Below are 21,051 nucleotides of genomic sequence, written 5' to 3' on the forward strand. Positions count from 1 at the left end.
TTTTTAAATCTGCTGTGTTTGTTTGCAAAATATCACCACAGCGATTGACATGAAATCAGAATACTGCAGATGTGAAAGAATGAAATAAAAGACTAAAATACTGGAAATAATTAGCAGGTCAGGCAGCATATGAGGAGAGAGAAATAATTTTGATGAATGGTCATGAGTTAACACTGTTTCTCTCTGCACAGATATATCTGACGCTGGATATTTCCAACATCCTCTGTTTTTATAGCGTACTTGATAAATTTTCCAATGCCCTACTAGTTCTACAATTGTCTCCCCCATCTCTCTCTGGTATATTCTTCCTGGCTCAAGAGACTTGCTAGTGTTCAAGTCTTTTTTTACCTTGTAAAGTATCCACTTGCAATAAAATCTGTGACGTTCAATGTACCATAATATTTGGATAGTAAATAAGCATTTTCCTTTTCGGTAAACATTTCTAAAAAAATAAACATTAAGCAATTCAATTAGTTTCCTCTGTCACTAGTTATGCAACCAGTTTTATCGTTAAGGTGACTAATTTCCTCCCCTACTATTATGTAAAAGGTTTGTTGTAATGTGATTATTCTTGTATTAAAACAAAATGTATGTTGGCGTCAGTTTAAAATCCTAGGCAGGGACTCGATCTAGTAGCCAGTCAACCAATTCAAGGGCACCAAAAGGGACACCCAACAGATGTTATCAGCCAAGTAACATCAGCATTGCCTCAGCACATATACTGACTGAAGAAATAGTATGTAAGCTGCCTGGCTGTAAAACTGGGCAGCAGGAGGTGACTGTCTAGAGCACAAGGTCCCAGCTCTGTGATCAGATGAGAGGTCTGACAAGAAAGCAGGCAGCTCAATGGCACGGCTAGTAGAGCTGCTGCCTCACAGCTCCAGTGACCTGAGTTCAATTCTGACCTCTGGTGCTGTGTGTGTGGACTTTGCACGTTCTCCCTGGGACTGTGTGGGTTCCTTATGTGCTCTGGTTTTCTCCTACATCCCAAAAATGTTGATAGGTTAATTGACCACTGTAAGTTTCCCCCTAGTGTGTAGACGAATGATAGAATCTGGGGTGGGTGATGGCAGTTGATGGGATGTGGGGAATGTAAGCTAGGGTTAGAGTATGATTCGTGTAAAGATGGGCATTTGATAGTTAGTATGAACTCAATGGGCTGTAGGGCCTGCTTCTGTGCCGTATCTCTCTATAGCTCCATGACTCAACAATTGAGAGTGGAGGGAAGAGTTGCAAGATTTCCTTGTGAAATTCAGGGATGTTCTGCATTGGGCTTGCAACCCAGTTGTATAAACATCGAAATTGCTCATTTCAGGTAACCCACAACCCCCGGCGTTCTCCTCCCACGCACAATCATCTGTCTACCTAGTTTCTCGTCCACTTGTTCATTCCTCCTGTTCCCCCACACCCCCCCCCCCCCCCACCCCCCACCGCCACCCCATCGCTGCCTGGTTCCATCCCCTCCCCATCTCGCTCCATCTATCACCTACCAGCCTCCATCCCATCTCACTTCCCTTGTACTGCAAATACAGGCAATCTTTTCTCTTCCCTCTCAGTCCTGATGCAGGGTCTCAACCTGAAATATCGACCTTTTGCCACATTGGAAACTCACTATTGCTTCCCATCTCAGGTCATGGCCTTTTATTGCAGTGGCAATCTTGGAACCCAGTTTTTATGTTTAAAGGAGGTGGAAAACCACTGGGCAAGTATACTGCTTTATTTTAACAACCCCATTCAAAAGTTATTGACTTTTAGTGGTAACTCGATCGCTTTCTTCATAGATGCTGTTTGACTTTCTGAATGTTCTGTGATAATTAGCAGGCCCCCTGCTCAGTTTATATCAGGAAAGAGGGTTTAAAATTCCACTTGTAATTTGTGTTTAATTCCGAGAGATACATTTGTTTTCTTTTTTACCCCCCCCCCCATTATAAACACAACTGTGAGGAAAATGTTTCATCCTTCCTGCATTAAAATATTGACTGTAAAACAGGGGTGAATTAAAATAGAAGTTTAATAAAGCTGTATTCTTAATATAAATTGAAAAATTAAAAGTTTTATAGTTTGACCTGTTTCCTACTCTATGTTAAATATTCAGGGAGCTTTTCCCAGTGACGTTAGCAGTAACCTCCTTCATGTCAGCTAGAATGATGGATGCAGTAATATACCAGACAATACTGGGAAGTGTCAGGCTGTAGGTGGATGGTAGATGGAGCTCAGGAGTACCTTGTAGTCTTTTGGGTAACATGGTGCACATAATGGGTAGGGCAAGAAGGTTGCACTGGTTACACCTTGATTGGTGCATCATGTTTATTACAGCCAAATAAGCAATGAAGTTTGAAATGTGAAGAGCTGGACTCTTTCCACCATCACCCAAAAATGTGAAACTGCAGATTGTAAGTCACAAAACACTGCAGAGTATACTAAGTTGTCGTTCCTAAGCACACCATCTTTCTATTGCTTAATGTTTACTGTATCTTCTTTGAAATGATGCAGCAAGCAACTTACCTAATGATATTCCTGTATCTATGTGTATGCACAAGTGAGAAAATAATTTGTGGGCAAATGGGTAACAGAAAAATAAATGGAATGAATGGAATTATCCCATTTTGTTTTAAAGAGTCCTTTGTCTTTGGCATGAGCCTAGCATTTCTATATTAGGACCTAAGACATATGCCTTCAGTTTAATTAATGATTTTAGTTTGGGCTTTAAGTGTAAAATAGAATAGAACTGTCCTTTCTCTCAAACTGTCACGTCTTAATTCTCGGGTCAGTCCTTCAAAAGCAGAATATTATTTGGCACATAATTCTGTGTTTCTTTGCAGAAATTTTGCAATGATCCTGTGCATGTATAAATGAGGTTTCAGTTGCTTCCCAAAGCAGAGTATTACTGCAAATTCTTTATTTTTAATCACAGTAAGTTTTTAAAAAGAATATTTTTTTATAATTTCTTTTAAATGGGTTGCAAGAAAGCCTTTTGCCCTTATGAGTTTTTAAAAAAGAATTAAATTTTTTAACAGAACTTCACGGTGGACGTATCATTTCAACACTTTATGCTAATCTTTGCAAAAACTTTGGCAGCCATCTTTGTCTAACACACAAAGTCATTGTTGCAGCTTTGAATGTCAGGAATGAGAAGCCTTTGAATGGTTTAAAAAACAAAGCCAAGTTTCCTCAAAGCTTTCTTTGTTGGGACAGGAAGAAGGTTGGAAAATGGTGTCAGCTGAGAATTCTTATCCATATGTCTTTCCATGTTCATCTTCACTATTCCAAATATCCATTCCGATGCCTTCAACTGTAATATCAAGGGAGCTATGATAAGAGATGAATGAATTTCCCAAAGAAATATTAGTCTTCTAAAAGCACGCTTTTGCATTTAATTACTTTAAAATGTGCTACTTTGCCATTAGACTGCAAAGACCGAGTTTCTTTTAAATTGCACAATACATAATTTTTGACTTGTACCCTAAATTATTACACTAAAATTGATGTTATCTTCAGTGAGTGCTAACTAGTCATCTTTTCTGATTGGGCTTTAATTCTCTTTTTTTTATAAATAGAACAATTTTTCAGAAATGCCATAGGGGAAAAATAGCTCCTTTTTAATGTTTTCTGTTAAGAAATTTTGGCGGTTTTTAATTTCAGCTTGTGTTGTTCAAATAACAGCAATTGAGGGGAGATCTCATTCGATAAATATGTGACACAGCAGGCAGACTGCAATAATAAAAATGAATCAAATTGCAGTGGCTGAAGGCCACCCAACTTTCCTTACTGAGGAAAGGTTCTTTGGGCGTGTGGGGTAGAAATGGTTGAAATTGGTAAAAGCTGCACCGTGGTTTGATTACCAGACTTCATGACATATAGCAGCAATAACAGTGGCGCTTTAGGGATTCATCTTGCTAGGGAGACACCATGGTTTCCACATTATATATTTAAGCAGTCATGAATGGGAAGGTATTAGTAGATATTTGATGAATTATCTTACTAGTTATTAGGCATGGGATGCATCGGTACAATTATGAAGAAACATGATTAAGACATACGAATCTGTGTACACACTTGAACACATTCCTTTGAAAACTATAGGCAAAAAATAGTGCAAACATATAATGTACTACTTCATTTGACAATTAGGTTTTGATATTTTGGTGGTAAGTTACTGTTTTAAACGCTTTAACCATAACCTGGTGGAAAGATGTAAAAAAAACTATTTTGCCTCTTAAGTGTATCTCAAATCAGCACAGTAATTAATTATTTTGAATCAAAATAGTGACTGCATGCAAATGTGGCATGGAAGGATCTCATGCACTGCAATATATTGAAGGACTGATTAATTTGTTTCTCATGGAGTAAGCTAAGATACAAATGAGCCAGAACACCAGGAGAACTTGGTGTTCTTTAGATAGTGCTGTGAGATATTTGGCATCTAGTCAAAGCAGTGAAACAGATAGACAGGTTAATACTTCACATGCGGCATGAATTGCCAGCCTCGATTAAGTGCCTCAGACATGGGATAGTATTTGAACACATTTTTAAGGTCATTACTTGAAGCCCCAGTCTTCTGTGTACAGGCAGTATCCTATGCTGTATTTTGTAACTGTTTACTTGGCAAATAAATTGGCCAAATGAAAATGTATGACATACACACTGGTCAAGTTATACTCCACATTGGTGTTCTAACATTTTTCTCATAATACAGTTTGGCAATGTCTTTTGTGTTGTGAATGAATTTGTGTATACCCATTAATACCAATCAGAATTCAAACTCCATAAACAGATTATTTTTAGGAACATGGCTACCCTTTAATTTTCGGAACTTGACCAGTCTTTTGTTCTTTACTGACTCTCCATTATTTAAGTACTAATGACATCATTGGAGAGCCAGTTTGGAGAACATATTGATTTAATTAGCAAGCAGTTGCCAAAGCATGAAATGAAAACAGAAAAATCTAGCAACAGTCAGTAAAATATTAAACTTAGATCAAGGGTTATACCCACAATGCTGAGGACGCTGATCATGTAATACTGTTTATTCCAGTGCTACACAACTGAAAATGAAGCTAACGACTATTTCCGGATTGTTTCATGTCACTCTGGAAATTGGACTGGGCCCTTCCTGGTGTGAGTCCGAATTGTACTCCTAACTCCACATTTGGTGTGTTTCAAGTAATGTGTGTCTAGCCCCCAAATATCCCTTCCAGGCCCCATCACGCAGTGACCTGCATGATTGTTCACATGGGTCTCTGATCTGTGGCCTCTCTTGCCCAACACCCATGCTCCTTCCCACTAGGCAGATGGTGCATATGAAGGAAATAAATATAATGTTGCCACAGTTTTCAAAACAGCATTGAAATTTGCATTGACGGGCTCATGATTGAAATGGTGGTTGGTACAATAGATAGTGTGTCTCTTATGGCACATTAGAATTCCTAGGCCTGATTTTTGTCCCCCAGTATTATCAGGTGTTGCCTGCCTTTTTGCATGAATGAGCAATTGCAATTTTATTTTTCAGATTTTCATCACCTCAGTATTGTCTTTTTCTTTGTAAAATAACCTGCATTTAATTACAGTGGAGGTGAAATTTTAACCTCTTGAATTATATAGAGTGAGTTCTAGTGATGTAGTCATGGCCTGTTAATGTTAGTCTGAGCAGGTGACAGGAAGTAGATCCAAAGCCACAGGAAACCCAGGATGGTAATATTTTTTCAAACAGTTTTTCCTGGGACCACATCAAATCTTTTACCTCCTCAGCAAAAAACTTCTTGCTCCAAATTCCAGCGTCCACAGTCTCTTGTGTACTTTTTACCTCCACCCTGGGCTTTCATCCTCTTCACCTCATCAAATGGCATTTTCTGAGATTGTGACCAGAACATAGCCTCTCTGCAGCCTTTGACCAATTCCATCCCTCATGTTGTGTGGTAAAACTGTTGTCATTTGGTACCACTCTTAACTGTCCAGTTGCCTGTCCACTGCCTATTTTTCATCTACTTGTATCTCATATTTCTGTGTGAGTGAGGAGGCCATTCAGCCCATTGGGTCTGTGTCAGTTGTCAGAGCAGTCCCATCAATCCTATTCCCCCAATTATTGTCCTGTAACCCATTCTCTCTCATATGCCCATTAACTCCCCCTCGATTCTCCTACTACCTGCTAACAGAGAAGGTCATTTACAGTGGGCATGCTGCCATCCTAAAACAAGTTTTACATTGCATTGATGGAAAGTGTTGCCTGCCTAGTCATTTACCAGCCAGTCCAAGGTGATTCCTTGTTTCCCTTAAGTACTAATTGTATTTTGTCTCACCAAAAACTGCATTCCCTTGCCACAGAAAAGATGTCTGAGAACACAGAAAATGGAGAGAATGTTGTACTGTAGGACTGATAAAGAGCAGATTATTGCAAGGAGATCTGTGGAGGATGGCCAGAACCATCCTCCCTCCCTCCCAGCCCTCTCATTCCCAATGATTTTTTATCTCTTAACCATTTCTAGTCTAACGAAGGGTCATTGATCTGAAACATTATTTCTGATCCTCTCTCCACTGATGCTTCTTAATCCAGAATATTTCCAACATATTCTGGTTTTATTTCAGACTTGCAGCATCTGCCATATTTTATGTTTCTATTATTTTACTCCCATTTAAAGCTCTTCTAAATCTATTTTGTGCATTTCGCTTGTACCATTACCATCCCCATTGGCTTGCATCTTTGTCCCTTTGGATATTCATCTCTCCAGCCTTCCATCATTCCTTTTTTTTTAACTTTCTGCCCTTTCCTGCTTCTGTACTTATTCAAAACTTAATAAATAAATGAAGAATAACATGTATGCATGAATATTGTTTGCAGCTCAGTAAAATAACCAAATGCTAATCATGTATTAGAGTGCCACTGGAACAATGATAATGCTCTTGAAAGACAAAAAGCTGCAGATACTGAAAAAGGCAATAAAAACAATACTCAGCAGGTCAGGTAGCATTCGGCAGAGAGAGAAACAGAGTAATATATCAGCTCAGTGATCCTTCATCAGAACCAATAATGCTCTACTGGTGTTGCAGCTGTCGCTATGTTGCCAAGGCCTAGAGAAGAGCTGACTAATTGGTGTATCCTTATTTTGTTGACCCTTTAGCTCACAGTTTGTTCTTTAGTTCCTCTGCTGATTAATGTGGTGGGCTTCTTCTGGAATACTTTGTTTCCCTTGGGAGGTGTGTGTACTACCCAACCACTTTAACTTAAGTTTCAGTCACTACCTTTTCCAATCCTAGTTACTAACTGAAATGCTAAGTAATAAGATTGCTGTTAGTTTTAAAGGGCTTACGATGATGAGTAATTTGGATTACTGGAAGTTTTGAATTGCAGTCTACCCCTCCTTGACAGCTGCTGTGCTTGATCAGTGAAACGTAACATCTTTGGTATCTGTTTAGGAAATCCCAGTCTGCCTGGAAGACATTGAGCTGGCTGGAGAGAAGGCAGCATTGTCTACTTCTCATAATGCATAGACTTTCGTGCACAAAAAAAGCAGACAGGCATCTCCTAAGAATTAGAAACAGCTACTTCTGTTACCTAACCACGCAAGAAACAGTGACAGTGTCTAGTTTTGATGCGATTGGGGTGCAGCTTGTTTTTTTGCTGAATTAAAATTTAAGTTGGACTCCAATCTTTCTTAACCCTTTGTTTAGTGCTGAGTAAAACCAGCATTTCCTTTGAGTTGACTTGAAATTGCATGTAGACATCCTATTTTGATTGTCTCTTTCATATTTCATATTTTTTCATATTTCATTGGGTTATTTTTGTCTGGTTTTATTTTTTAAAAAGATTGGAATTTTGCAGACATCAATCTGTGAAGTGTGAATGTGTTAAACTGTGCATGATTGTTGTAGAATCTATTTGGCCAAATTAGGTTACAGAATCGTGATTTGATCATAACATGCTCAATGTTGTCCAGCAGCAGGTCAACACTTGTTGCTGGCAGCTTTTCCCAGGATAAGCAGTGAGCATAATTCAGATTTCCATTTCAGACCTTATTAACCCAGATTTCAAATCATTACATCCCTCTCTCCTAGTGAGGAAGCTCATAGAAGACCTGCAAAATGCAAACCATGGAAATTAATAACAAGTGACCCGCTCCTTCAATGCAAATTACATAACTCACTGTTATCTTCCTCCAACTGTACCAGCACTTGTCACTTCATTAACTGTGTTAGCTTTAAAGAGATATAAGCAGCTGGAAGTGATCAAGATGAGGATCTTATACAGCTACTGGCAATCACTTACCAGACTAACTGACCCTTTGGGTGGCTTAGCATATCCATCAGTTTTAGTTTGTTTATTGTTGTCCAAGCATTTCCACTGTCCCCTCTCTAAAGCCAGGAAGTATCACTGTACCTGACTATAATGTGGGTCCATTTATCCATGAAATGCAGGCAACATTGGCAAAGCAATGTTTATTGCCTACATCTTATTGCTTTAATTGTACAGCCAATTACATTGTGTTATACTGAACCAACATGTTGGTATACAGGGGAAGGTGGCGCTGAAAGGCATTAATGATCCAAAATGTGGTTAGATCTACTGACTTAAATCCAGCTCACATGTAAATATTAAGAGATGACCAGTGCTTCACATGTATGGACACACTGATACTTTGCTCCATTTCAACAACACAGGGTGTAAATTAAATCATTACGGATTTAATGTGCAAAATAGGAGCTAATCACAAGATCAGAATTATACAGTTGTTGCATTGCGTTCTAGCTAACTGCCTTCATAAATCTCATAAATTTAATTTGACTTTATTACATTTTCTTTGTATTTAAAAGATATCTGGTTCCCATTCCTTATCAGCTTAAGGGGTGATTTTTCTATAGTTTTTCAAATGTAACTATCTTTGTAATTGTTCAATTGAAAATACGTGCAGTTAAAGGAAAATGCTTTAACTGAAAATAAAACTCGTACTGAGTTGCTTAAGAGAGGATGATGGAATTGAAATGGGGGCTATGGAGTAAGTTTTCTTGGGTTTCTGATTGTTTCACATCACATGCACAACTGAGTAATTTTATTTTGAAATTCTTTAAGAACCACAGTACATGCAGTAGGACCGTTTATAAATCTTTGCCTGAAGGACTTAGAAAAGAAATTAACTTTTAATATCTTTAAAATTTTGTCATCCTGCTTTCTTTCTGAAATGAAAAACAACTGTGGTCCGGATAAATCCTTTTTAATCTAACACGTCTGTTCAAAAGGAAATTGTTTGATTTTTTTTTGCAGCAGTAGTTCAGAATGACCTTGTGTCTGTGTATTCCAGAACGTGGCAATAATCTGAGGAATAGATAGCCATGTATTGTTCAGCAGTTGTCATCAGAATCGATTGGTAATTAAAATCCTGAAACTTAAATATGGCAGTTTTTAAATCCTTTTCATGTTGAACCAATTCATTTATACAGAAGTATTTCCCAAATATGCAAAGAATTTAATGAATGAATATTATTAAAGGAGAAGATTTATTTTCTCAAAGATGGATGATTTTAATTGAAAGCATAAACCATCACTTTAAAGTTGTTTCTTTGGATTGCTTGTTGTTTAGTCTCCAATGTCATTAGCACAAAAGTATTCCTAAATAGATAATGAAAGCCAGAGGGCTTTTTTTTGATAAAATAAATCATTGGCTAAATTTATCTTTATTTGTGTATGTATGAAAACTACATTCTTGACCACGTAGTGGCGTCAGGGTAGTGAACAGGTTTCTCCTCTTTTACTTTTGAACTCACTCTTGAGCATTTTCAGAAATTTAACCTTCACGACCAAAGTGCAGACACTAAAGTTTAATATTTGTTTGCCTTTTGCAAAATCATACCCAAATTAATTACAACAAATGAATTCTGTTCCACAGAAACAATGGCATTTCATCCAAAGCTAAATGATTCATATTGGTCCAAAGCTAAACTTTAAACATTGAAAATATATTAATTTCTGTGGATGTTTTCTGCTTTAGATTATTTTAAGATACATTTACATTAGAACATACGAAAATATGAGTAAGAGTCGGCTATTTAGCCTCCCAAGCTTTTTCTGCCACTTGGTAGATTGTTGCTCAACCATATCTCAAAACCATTTATCCATCTCACTTAATCATGTTGTGCCTGGTAGACACCAGTTAAAGTGAATAGGATTTGGATTTAAGTCTTTGTTCTTGTACTAGACATGTGCATCTTCTGATATCCAATCAGATCTACCACAAAATGATCATGACATGCCCAAAAGTATGTGAAAACAGGTGCTGAGGTGGTTTATATCCAGATACATGCCCTAAAAAAAACACTGCATCTCCTTACCAGATCTGCATGAAAAGCACTCTACAGCCACATCTTTGCATATTGATCACTGGGTAGGATGTCAGACTCTAAAGGAACTCTCCCAAAACAGCTTCGGAACAGTTGCATAAAAGCCTGCTGAGGAGGTGACAGAAAAAGTGATGGGGATCAGGGTGCAGTGTGGAAATGTTGCCCTTCTGTTGGTGTGGGAATGCCAGCACGTGACCATCAGCCCTGATTGCATCTCTTGCTGCTGCGAATTGATCTGCAAAGGGCCAGTCATTCATGAGGTTACAAATGTCCTGCGCATTGAAGACATAGTTTAGCTGATGGTATGTGTAAGGTATAAATGTCAGGATGGAAACCCTTCAATTGATATCTCCTTGCTGATCTCAGTGCATTGTGCTCCTAGTATTTTCGTGAATTTAAAACAAAGATTGTAGGTTGCACCCAAAGGTTCCAATATATGTTGGTATAGAAGAGATGTGTGGTGCATAACTTGTAATAGTATTTGGTGCATGACTGATACCAGGAAAGCATTGGATACAGTGGGTGAATTGAGTATAGAAGTGCCTGGACCAATTTCTCAATGGGCATGTTTGCACCTGGAAATAATAGCTAGCACTATCTAATCCAGGCTAAATCACTTTTATACATATATGGGCGCTGATGAGACTAATTTCTAGTCTAGGATGTTTCCAGTTTTACTTCAAATGATACAACATTAAAAATGGAATGACAAAATATCAGACATTCATGACATATCTGTTATAATGTTCATTTTAAAATTCCAACCATTTCTATCAGAAGTAACTATTTTATTCAGTTGTGAAGTGAACAGGTTTTTTTGTACCAAAATAGGCCTACAACATTTTTACAAAACTCTTTGTAGATACTGGCAGAGAGCCAAGGCAAAATGTCAAGTTGCTTATAGCCCTTGAAGTTATGTGAAAATGAAGTAGTATTTGTAATAACTATCACAGTCCTTCCAAATGGAGACCAAATCTCTGGCTCTGAAGTCTAGTTGGATGTTCAGTGGGATTCTCATGCCTACTAAGAGGACAAGTTTAGACCCAACAACAGCAGTGATACTGCTTGGTACCACATTTCTGGACAGGATGTTCACAGAAACATTATCAAAGAGAGGTGGAAAAACAGAGAGATTCAGTGAAGGGGTGTAAAAACCATGGCAGCAGAAGGCATGGCTGCCAATAGTGGAATGATAAATTATGGGTTGCCCAAGTGCCTAGACCTGGAAGAGTGCAGGTATCACAGTGGGTTATATGATTAGTGGAGGTTAGATGTAGAGAGGGGTGAGAACAGACATGAATTTGAAATTAAAGATGAGGATTTTAAATTTAAAATGTGGTATAAATGGGAAGTCAGCAAATACAGGGGCAGAGGGTGAATGAGACAATGTAAGTTGGGGCACAGGCATTAGAGCTTTGGTTGCAAGATGGAGGGACATTGCAGAGTCGAGCAATGTTGTGAACATGGTAGCAGGTGATCTTGATGATTTTTAAGATGCCTCTGAACATAACAGTAAGTGTGTGAGAGGTCCAGTACAGCCTCAAATGGATGGCAGGAGTGGGATGGGGCTGATGGATAGGGAACAAATTAGTGGGGCTGCCCAAAGACAGTAGCTCGGATCTTAATAATATTTAGTTGTTAATTATCTCTACCTACCCTGCACTGAAAATCAGCTGGACAATTTGGAGGCAGGAGAGAGTTGAAGAAAAATAATCTTTAGGTCGAGTTAGGTGTTGATATTGTTTATTTGGAAACTGTTGGATGATATTGATAAGGAGCAACATATCAATGAGAAATAGGAAAGGAATAAGAAGAGTTGGGATGTTGTGAATGATTTTAGGCATTCTTTTAACATGAGAAGGTAAAAACACAGAAAAGTGCAGCCTACTTATATTTTTCAATATCTTTTTATGTGAATCTGTGGATTGGGAATATGATAATATTTCAGATGTTTCCCCTTTATTCTCTTGGTTATTTCTGCACATTGGGCAAAATGTATATTGTGAGCTATACAGCAGTGTCACATCACAAGGATGCTTTATTGAAATTAAATGCAAATTGTGTCATCTTTAATGTAGGCATCCAAATGCTAAGGGCACCTTGCTCACGTGGCACATAATTGTGCCATGGCAAAGAGAGACTTGCATGTCAAATGTGTTGAAGGTGATGCACTTGATTATAGGACAATCCTTTGCTCCAATTGTAACATATTCTCATATGTTATGGCACAGGAGGAGGCCATTGACCCATTACGTCCATGCGGCTCCCATCACTCCACCACTTATTTCCCGGTAACCTGTTCTCTCTAACATGTCTATCAGCTCCCCATGATTACCACTCACCTACACTAGAGGTAATTTGCAGCCTATCAACTTACCAACTAGAGTGGAAACTGGAGTACCCAGAGGAAACCCACCCAGTCACAGAGAGAACGTGCAAACTGCACTCAGACAGCACTGAAGGTCAGCATCATACCCAATCATTCATGCAGTATATGCTGCACCACTGTGCCACCCTTAAGGATTGGTTTGCAAAGTAACAAAATGTGACTTTTATTTGCAAAATAGTCCTGTGGCCACTGCAGATGTAGATTCTGCGACTGCAGGCACCTAATGTTTCCGCTTACTCCTGTGACAGGAGCTCTCCAAAACCTTTGGGAGCTCAAGAAAATGGTTGGTTCCTGTAGCCAGGATCTGGAGTTTGTGACTGGTGGAGGTTGTGTTCCTCCGAAGCTGTTTTGCACAATTTGAAACAATACACATGCCCAGTTTGCTACGTTTCTTTCCATATATTGGTTTATTTTTGTTATATTATCACTCATGGACTTCTGTCTGGATACTTGGGTAATTCAGTTGAGATCAGATGTGAAGGGTTCAGTCCTGTAGTTGAAGACAAATTAATTGATAATTTGCCAGAAGGAAGGAGCCAATCAAGCACCAGCAATCATGCTTAGGCCCCTGGGAGGGATTCTCTTGGTCACTGCACCTAACACCTGAGAGCAGATATTGAGAGGTAAGTACAACTCCTGGCTGGTATTGTGCACTTGTTTAACATGTGTGGCCTTGGGTATAATTTCTCCCTCTCTATCTTTTGCAGTAGCTCCTCAGTATTGGTGAAAAGGTCAGAGTCATACAAGGCTTCCTCATGTCCTCGTCCTCTCCCAAAGCAGCACTATAAAGCTGCTCCGTGTCATTCCTCTTGCTGTGAATGGCAATACAGGGATGGGAACTTCCTGAGGTTAAGCAGTTAGAAAATTGGGAGTATAGCTCAATGGAGGAGCCAGATGGGCAGTGATGTTGTGCAGCATTTTCTGTGTAACGTGTGCAAGCTGTGAGATGTTTATTTGAGGCTTCCAGCTGTGTCAGCTGCAGTGTGTGTGAGAGTGAGGTGAAGTGTATGACTATTAGTCATGGGTCCTTATTGTTGGTGGGTGACTGGTGTGTTTGCAAAGAACTTGGCTGTATATGAGGTCAGTGGGGTGGTTGACAGGATATGGCATTCAGTTTGCTTTCACTTGTGTTGACCACTTGTGAGGTTTGTGGTCACTGCATCCTGACCCTCAGGTTATACTCCTGGCCTGGAGCTCCTCAACATTCATTCCCTCTCCCTCTCGGCCTCCCTCTCCCTCTCAGCCTCTCTCGATGGCATTTTGGGAATCTGCTGGCCTCCTTGGGTACAAGATGTCTTTGCTATATTTCACCTCTTCACCAAAGCCATTTGCACAGCAGTCTCAAATCCTTTATTTATTCCCAGTTCTAGTCAAGGGGCTCCATCCATTTAAAAGGTGCAATGCATATTTGTTTTAACAGATTCCAGCATTAGATGATATTGAGTATCCTGCTGATGTATACAGCCAATCAAAAGTGTGGCTAGTATTAGCATGTTAAAATCATTTCAGTGTAATGGCAGCATGAAGTTGGAGTGCTACATGCATTGCAATCAACAGGTATGGATTAATCACACATTGTGAACCCCACACCCATTTTTCTTTCATTCCTCTTGTCCCCAGGCTCCCAAATGGAATCAATGATACTTGACTCGACATTAGTTGAATGATGGAAGTCGCAAGGCTGAGAACAAGCTATATCTCCTTTTATTTGTAATAAATTACTCTAATACAGTCTTGCTTGTGCATTCATTTCAGTACAGTGCTTTGCATTCACATTTACCAATATTATGAAGTATTCTATTAAAGTAAACTCCAGTTGGATTCAGTGTCAGAGGAAATTGCATTACATACAGATATAACGGATTTCAAACCCATAATGTTTTGATTTCACTCTTTTAGTACCTTGCCTGTTTACTATGGTACAGCTTGGTTGTGGGAAATTTCATGAAACGCATCTGAAAAATACTTCAATACTTCAGCTGAGCTTAACCTTCTGAGATAACTTTGAATTGTAATTCACTCAATAAAGACAATTTCTCTGGTGTTTTAGTTTTTGTTTTGCCTTTCCAGATTTCCCTCTGCTTTCTCCTTCACATTGACACTTTGCTGGGCATACGTTGCCTGATCTGATGGCTGTCAGAAAGGCAACCCAATCAATTTTTCTTAAATGGCCACAAATCCATAGCTTTCAGCAGAAGCACAGGACCCACAACCCATAACCCATAGTCCTCCAAATCAGAGGCAAGAGTGCAACCTTCAGATGACTCCATAATATATTCAATATTGGATAAAAAGGGAGAAAGTAGTAGAGGAATGTATAGATGGAGTGAAATGGAGGGGTGGGACGTGCTTGGCATTGGGTATTACACAGTGAGGGACCCATGGATCTGTATGGCTATATCTTCCATTTTAACTGTCTGTATAATGTGATCTTCCTGTACGTGAGTATAACCAGAGGCCAGGAGTACAAGCCGAGGGTCTTCCTGAGCAGGGCATCCAGTTATATTGAGGCTATTTGCCTTCTAATTGAGGTCATCTTTTCAAACTTGAGACCATCTTTAACATTACCCCTGTTGAATTCTGAGCCATTCTGACCAATCACGCTGCCTGGCACATTTACCTCAACCATTGGAGCAGGAGCCTGTAAAATCACATTGTGTTTCTGTGTACCAGTATGCTATGATTTGAACCTGCAAACCAGTATATTAGGTGTGGGGAGTTATATATTGGATCATTTTTCTTTAGATTATGAGATAATATGACTGAAATATTTAAAATCACATTCGAGCAGGATTGGGCAGTTTGGACCTTACTGTTACTAGCAGTTGTGGGGTCTAAAACAAAAGGGTTAAATGCAAGATTAAATATTGCTATGCACGTTGGGGAAGTTTCTCTACACAGAAGGCTGGATACCGTGGACTTCATTTTCAGAACTCTTGCTCATTTAATATTAGGTTAGATAGATGAAAGATAGGAAAATAGATGAGTAAGTGAGAAGAGAACTGAATGGTTGTATTGGGTAACCATCAGCACAGAGAGATTGGACCAAGTGACCTGTTTCTTGTAACTGATGCTCATCTTGGAAGAAGGAACCCAAGCTGATTTTCTCCTTGACAACTTGGGTGTCAGCATTCAGCTTTGCAAGGGGTTCTGGTCTCCAGTTCAACCGGTTGGTCCATTTAGGAAACCCAACTTTTCTAATTTCAAATAAGGTTAGCTCAAGGTGAGACAGGCACTTTCTACTACATTGTGTCTCAATCCAGGGTAATCGCTGTCAGTGAGAATTTCAGGTAATTAGTTGAATATATGGGCAGCTTTATATTTAGTTCTAGTGCCCACTGGATTATTGATGAAGGTTTTGTCTTCTGATTTTTACTTGGACCAGTCGTACCAGTGTAGGGAGAAAACTTCTATCCTATTTGTCCTACGTGAATTCAAAACTGAGTCTCAAATTCACCGAGCTTTCCCTTAGACAGAAATGGGAAAACTAAAACAAAAAAAAGTCACTAGTTTCTTCCTTTGATGATTTAATATGGCCAATCTGTTGTGTGTGTTGAGTTCTGGGCCATGCTGACCAATTAGAGTGATTCATTATTGCAGACTACAGAGCAACAGGGTATGACCACATGTGACTTTGATAGACCTTTGTAAACAAGTAGTTGTTCACTGTTTACAAGAATAGAATCTCATCAAGTTGGTTTCAAAATTTTGATCTACCAATCACTACTTAATAGTTGCATTTTGTACTTTGGGATAAAAAGAATGGGGAGTTGATGCTTTAAAAACACTTTATGAAAACAGTTAATTTATACTGGCTTTTTAGGCAAGTGTCACCAAAGATAGCCATATTATGCTATTTATCACATAAATATGATTTTCTAATATATCTTGCATTCTTTTGGACCTGCTTGACTTTCCTGATGCCAAAGGTCCCCTCTTAATCTCTTCTCACTTCATTTACCAGGCCCAAAATTATAGATCAATTCAAAAATTAATCTTTCAGTTTTGTGTCTGAACACCAATGATCTGGTTATACACCTGCAATATGGAGAACATGAGAGAAGAACACGCTTATACCCTCATAAGCACATCCTCTTTCACCCCTACACACAGCCTATGCACATAATACAATGCACTCTTTGTTAATAAAAGAAAGCAATTAAACTATTCTGTTCTTTCCACTGTCAGTCACTCTTCCACAATCTACAGCAGATGTTTTATGCTTCCTTTAAACAAAACATAAGCTGTTATGTTTAACTTTGAATGTCACGTTAGTGATGGATGAACTTGCATTTTCTAGGACCATAGCATTTTTCAGCATGAGCAGCGTACAAAAATGGGGAAAAAAAACTGGGAAGATCAGTCAGAGAGTTAGGAAAGACAATCTGATTTTGTTTTCAAAACTGGAAGATTATTGAGAAGAAACACAATTTGCTTTTCTGCTTCTTGTGACCAAGTTTTCATCACACTTAATCAGATGCTTGGAATCTGAGATTTGTCAAAGAAAGGCCTAGCTGGTGTTTGATTCTAACAAAATGGGATATTGTAGAGTTTGGGTGCTTTGCTTTTGTCTGTGCTGCTCACAGTGTTGATTTTGCATAAAAGAAGACATGCTTCAGCTTAAAGAATTATTTTCACTGTCAGCTCCTTATGAAATCTAAAATTCTGTTTTAAGCAGATTATTTACTCTAATTTCCGAAAAGTCCAGTGCCAAAATATGTTATGAGTTCTGCTTTCTCAATCAAATGCTCAATACCAGTATCTTTAAGATGGTCATTTACATGTGTAGTGATCACTCCTTGGGGTGAATTCAGTGACAACACTGAATGGGGTAGGAAATTCTAAATCTTTGCTAATATTGAAGCGCCTCACAAAAAAAGTGTTTTGGGAACACATCTCTTTTTACAGCTGCAATGGACTCTAAGGTTTTCCATAGTTTTACACACAAGTCATTGACTTAAAAATGAGAGACTGGATGCTGAGATCGGAAATGCTTTTGAATGTTATTTTCATACATAGTATTTGAGCAGAATAACTGAGGGAGAAATGCTCACTGAAGCACTGATGTCCTTTCTTTGACAAATCTCAGATTCCAAGCATCTGATTATTAATGAACTAAAAATGCAAATACTTTTTGTTGTAAAGTATGTGATCTTAAGTTCAGTTGGTGCCCATGTGAGGCACTCACCCACAGTAAAATGAAGCCTCAGTATCCAAAGATAAATAAATTAAGTATTAAAGCTTCATGTAATTTCTCACTTCCTTTGGAGGATCATAGTTTGCAGGGAGAGATAAACACTATAGTAGGGACATAAACACCGTAGTAGGGATAGTACAAGTAACTTTTATAAGCAAGGCAGCAGAGGATTCGATGAGCATCAATTGAGAGAACAATATCAGAAAGGTACAGGTCAAAGACAACTGCTAATGGTTGGAGACTTGGGAATTAATTTGCTTTGGATCAAAGTACCACAAATCAATGCCCTCACATTGTCTATTTCACAAATACTCACTCCAGGTCCCATGAAGTCTTGAGGCATCAGGTCAAACATGAACAAGGGTAACCTCCTCCTGATAACAACCTGTCATCCTCCCTCAGCTGATGAATCAGTGCTCCTTCATACTGAGCAACACTTGAAATAAAAATTGCAAGTAACAGAATGGCAGGGGTGCAGAATGTACTGTAGGTAGCGGACCTCAATGTCCATCATCAGGGGTGGCTTGGTAGCACCAGCACTAACTGATGCATTTGTCACCATGCTTAGCCAAGTGATCCATCTCAGCTTCCTCCTGAGGTTCCCACCAAGCAAAAAAGCCAGTCTTCAGCCAATTTGATTCACTCCATGTGATGTCAAGAAATCGCTGAGAGCACTGGATACAGAAGAGGCTATGGAACCAGACAACGTTCCAGCTCTGGTACTGATGACCTAGTTATTGCCTAACCAGACTGTTCCAGTGCAGGTATAATACTGGCATCCACCTGACAATATGAATAATTGCCCAGATAGGTCCTGTTCAGAATATGCAGGACAAATCCAATCTGGCTAATTACCATCCAATCAGTTTACCATCAAACAACAGAAGAGAAATGAAAGGAGTCATTGACATGCTGTCACATGGCACTGCTTCACCAGTAACCAGTCCACCAGTTTGCGCTATGTAAAGAGCACGCTACTCCAGATATCATCATAAGCTTGGCCCAGAAATGGACCAAAGACCTGAAATCCAGAATATCCCTGGATATCACAGCAACATTTGACTGTGTGTGGCATCAAGGAGCTCTGACCAAACTGAAGTTAATGGGCATCAAAGGGAAAACACTCCAGTGGTTGGAGACATACCTTGCTTGTTGGTGGCCAAATAATGTGTAGAATTAATATATAGGAGCATTAGAAATAGAAGCAGGATTATGTCCTTCAGCCCCTCATTTCTGTTCCCTATTCAATACAACCACGACTAGTCTTTCATCTCAGCACTATTTTCCTGCACTGTATCCCTTAATATTCAAAACTGTACTGATCTCTATCTTGAATATACCCAGTGGGGAACTTCTTCAGCCCAATTCCAAACATCAGTACCCACTGAATGGGAAATTTCTAATTACAATGATTTAGTATTTTCAAACAATAGGGCCTATACTGAAACGAGAAAAAGGGAAACGAATTAAAAGATTTAACCTAAGGTGTCTAGAAAACTAACCGCAGTAATTTAGGAAGCTGCATAGGGTTTTTAGATGTTGGGGGAAATTAATGGAGCCCTCTCAAGCCTTTAAGATCTATAAAAATAAACTCAAAATCTATAATACCATGGAGGAAAAATAAATAAAGCTACTAATTGTTGGAGTCCTGGGACATCCTCTACGTTTTCCCGGCCTTGTTAGGATAAGCTGGTAAATGGGCCTGTCTGATTGTTGCCAAGTTAATATAATGGTTCTACACATCCTGAACCCCTTCATTTGGTTCAGAGCCTTGATTGACCCCCCCAAGGCTATGGCTGAAGTTGCTTGATGTTGACATGCAAATAGAAATTTCACCGAGATCTGTTCAAAGAATTGTTGGTTTCATCGTTTGCCATCAGTTCCAAAGCCAGACTGGCAAAACAGTGAGTCATGAGGAAGGTGCTGATGTCGGTGGGAACATGAGTTTTGTGAAAATTGAAGCTTCATAAAATGCTCTTCACATGTGGATCAGGTTGTTGTGCCATGATTCTCATGCATGATGATTACTAACTGAAAGATAAGATCAAATGGAAGGTTATCATTATATTGTAACAAAAATTATAAGACTAGTAAAAGGAGCCCCTTTAAGAACAATGTAATATTTAATAGTCAATGGGGATTTTAAATGTCTTTACTGGGAAAGATGGTGTTGCAGGTAATATTTAGTGAATGTGATATGTTCTTATGTTCTATTAATTGGTTTCTCAGTATTTTTCAATCTTAAGCAATCTAAAAGAAAATGAATGTCATTCACTATTTTATTCCATGCAGGTTTCAGTGAACAAGTAGTACATTGTCAAGCACAGAATCAAATAAATTCTTTCAAAATAAATGGAATGAAAATCAGACACGTTCTCTTCAAAATAAATAGTGGCCCATTTTTTTCTTTTTTTAAATCCGATTTGAATCAGCTTCCTTTTTTTGCACTTGCAACACAAACGTTCTTGACTGTTGGGATAATATCGAGGACACCACAAAGATAATATTTGAATCCCTGCAGTTATTGATTAAAGTCAGGAGGTGGCATATTTTTTTTGTCTGTGTAATCACATTGCCGTATTTGAATATGCACGCCTACCAAGAATCTTGACAAGCCTGAAGGAGCACAAAATATCCAACTGAATATACTTTGCAACATCTTACCAGCTGCGTGATGAAGCCTTAAGATAAAAATAAGGTTATATCAGACCATTTTTCATTTCTCTCTATCTGACCCCAGAGATTGGCACACTCCATTGAGTCACTAATCAGGCAAAGGTGCAGGCTCAAGGCCGCTGCCGTCTCCCAGTGACCTTTCAGAAATGATGGGAGTAAGCTGTGTTGGGTCACTTTTATATTCCCTTCATTTTACAATACAATAAAGGCTGCCTCTGGGTATTTGAGACATGGCTTTACATGCTTGCCATATTTCAAATAGTATCTTTGTTTTATTTATACTCTACCCACCACTCTGTATTTTTGTATATTCCTGCTCAGTAATCAGCCGCAGTTGGGCAGTGGAAATTAGTGCACAACATTTTCTGGTAGGGTTTTCCCTAATTCATTTTTTTGATTTCTAAGTAGGGAGCAGTTAATGCACCTCCAGCTATAACTTATGGCACCAATGAGATCAGATCAT

The 21,051-nt window shown here is 38.8% G+C and overlaps 1 protein-coding gene across 1 annotated transcript in view; it reads left to right on the forward strand.

The window, feature by feature from the left end:
- zfhx3b (zinc finger homeobox 3b) overlaps nt 1–21,051 on the forward strand; it is a 375,747-nt gene that overhangs the window by 232,909 nt on the left and 121,787 nt on the right. The window lies entirely within an intron of this gene.

The sequence above is a fragment of the Pristis pectinata genome, chromosome 13, assembly GCF_009764475.1.
Source record: "Pristis pectinata isolate sPriPec2 chromosome 13, sPriPec2.1.pri, whole genome shotgun sequence".
In the NCBI taxonomy this organism is placed as follows: domain Eukaryota; kingdom Metazoa; phylum Chordata; class Chondrichthyes; order Rhinopristiformes; family Pristidae; genus Pristis; species Pristis pectinata.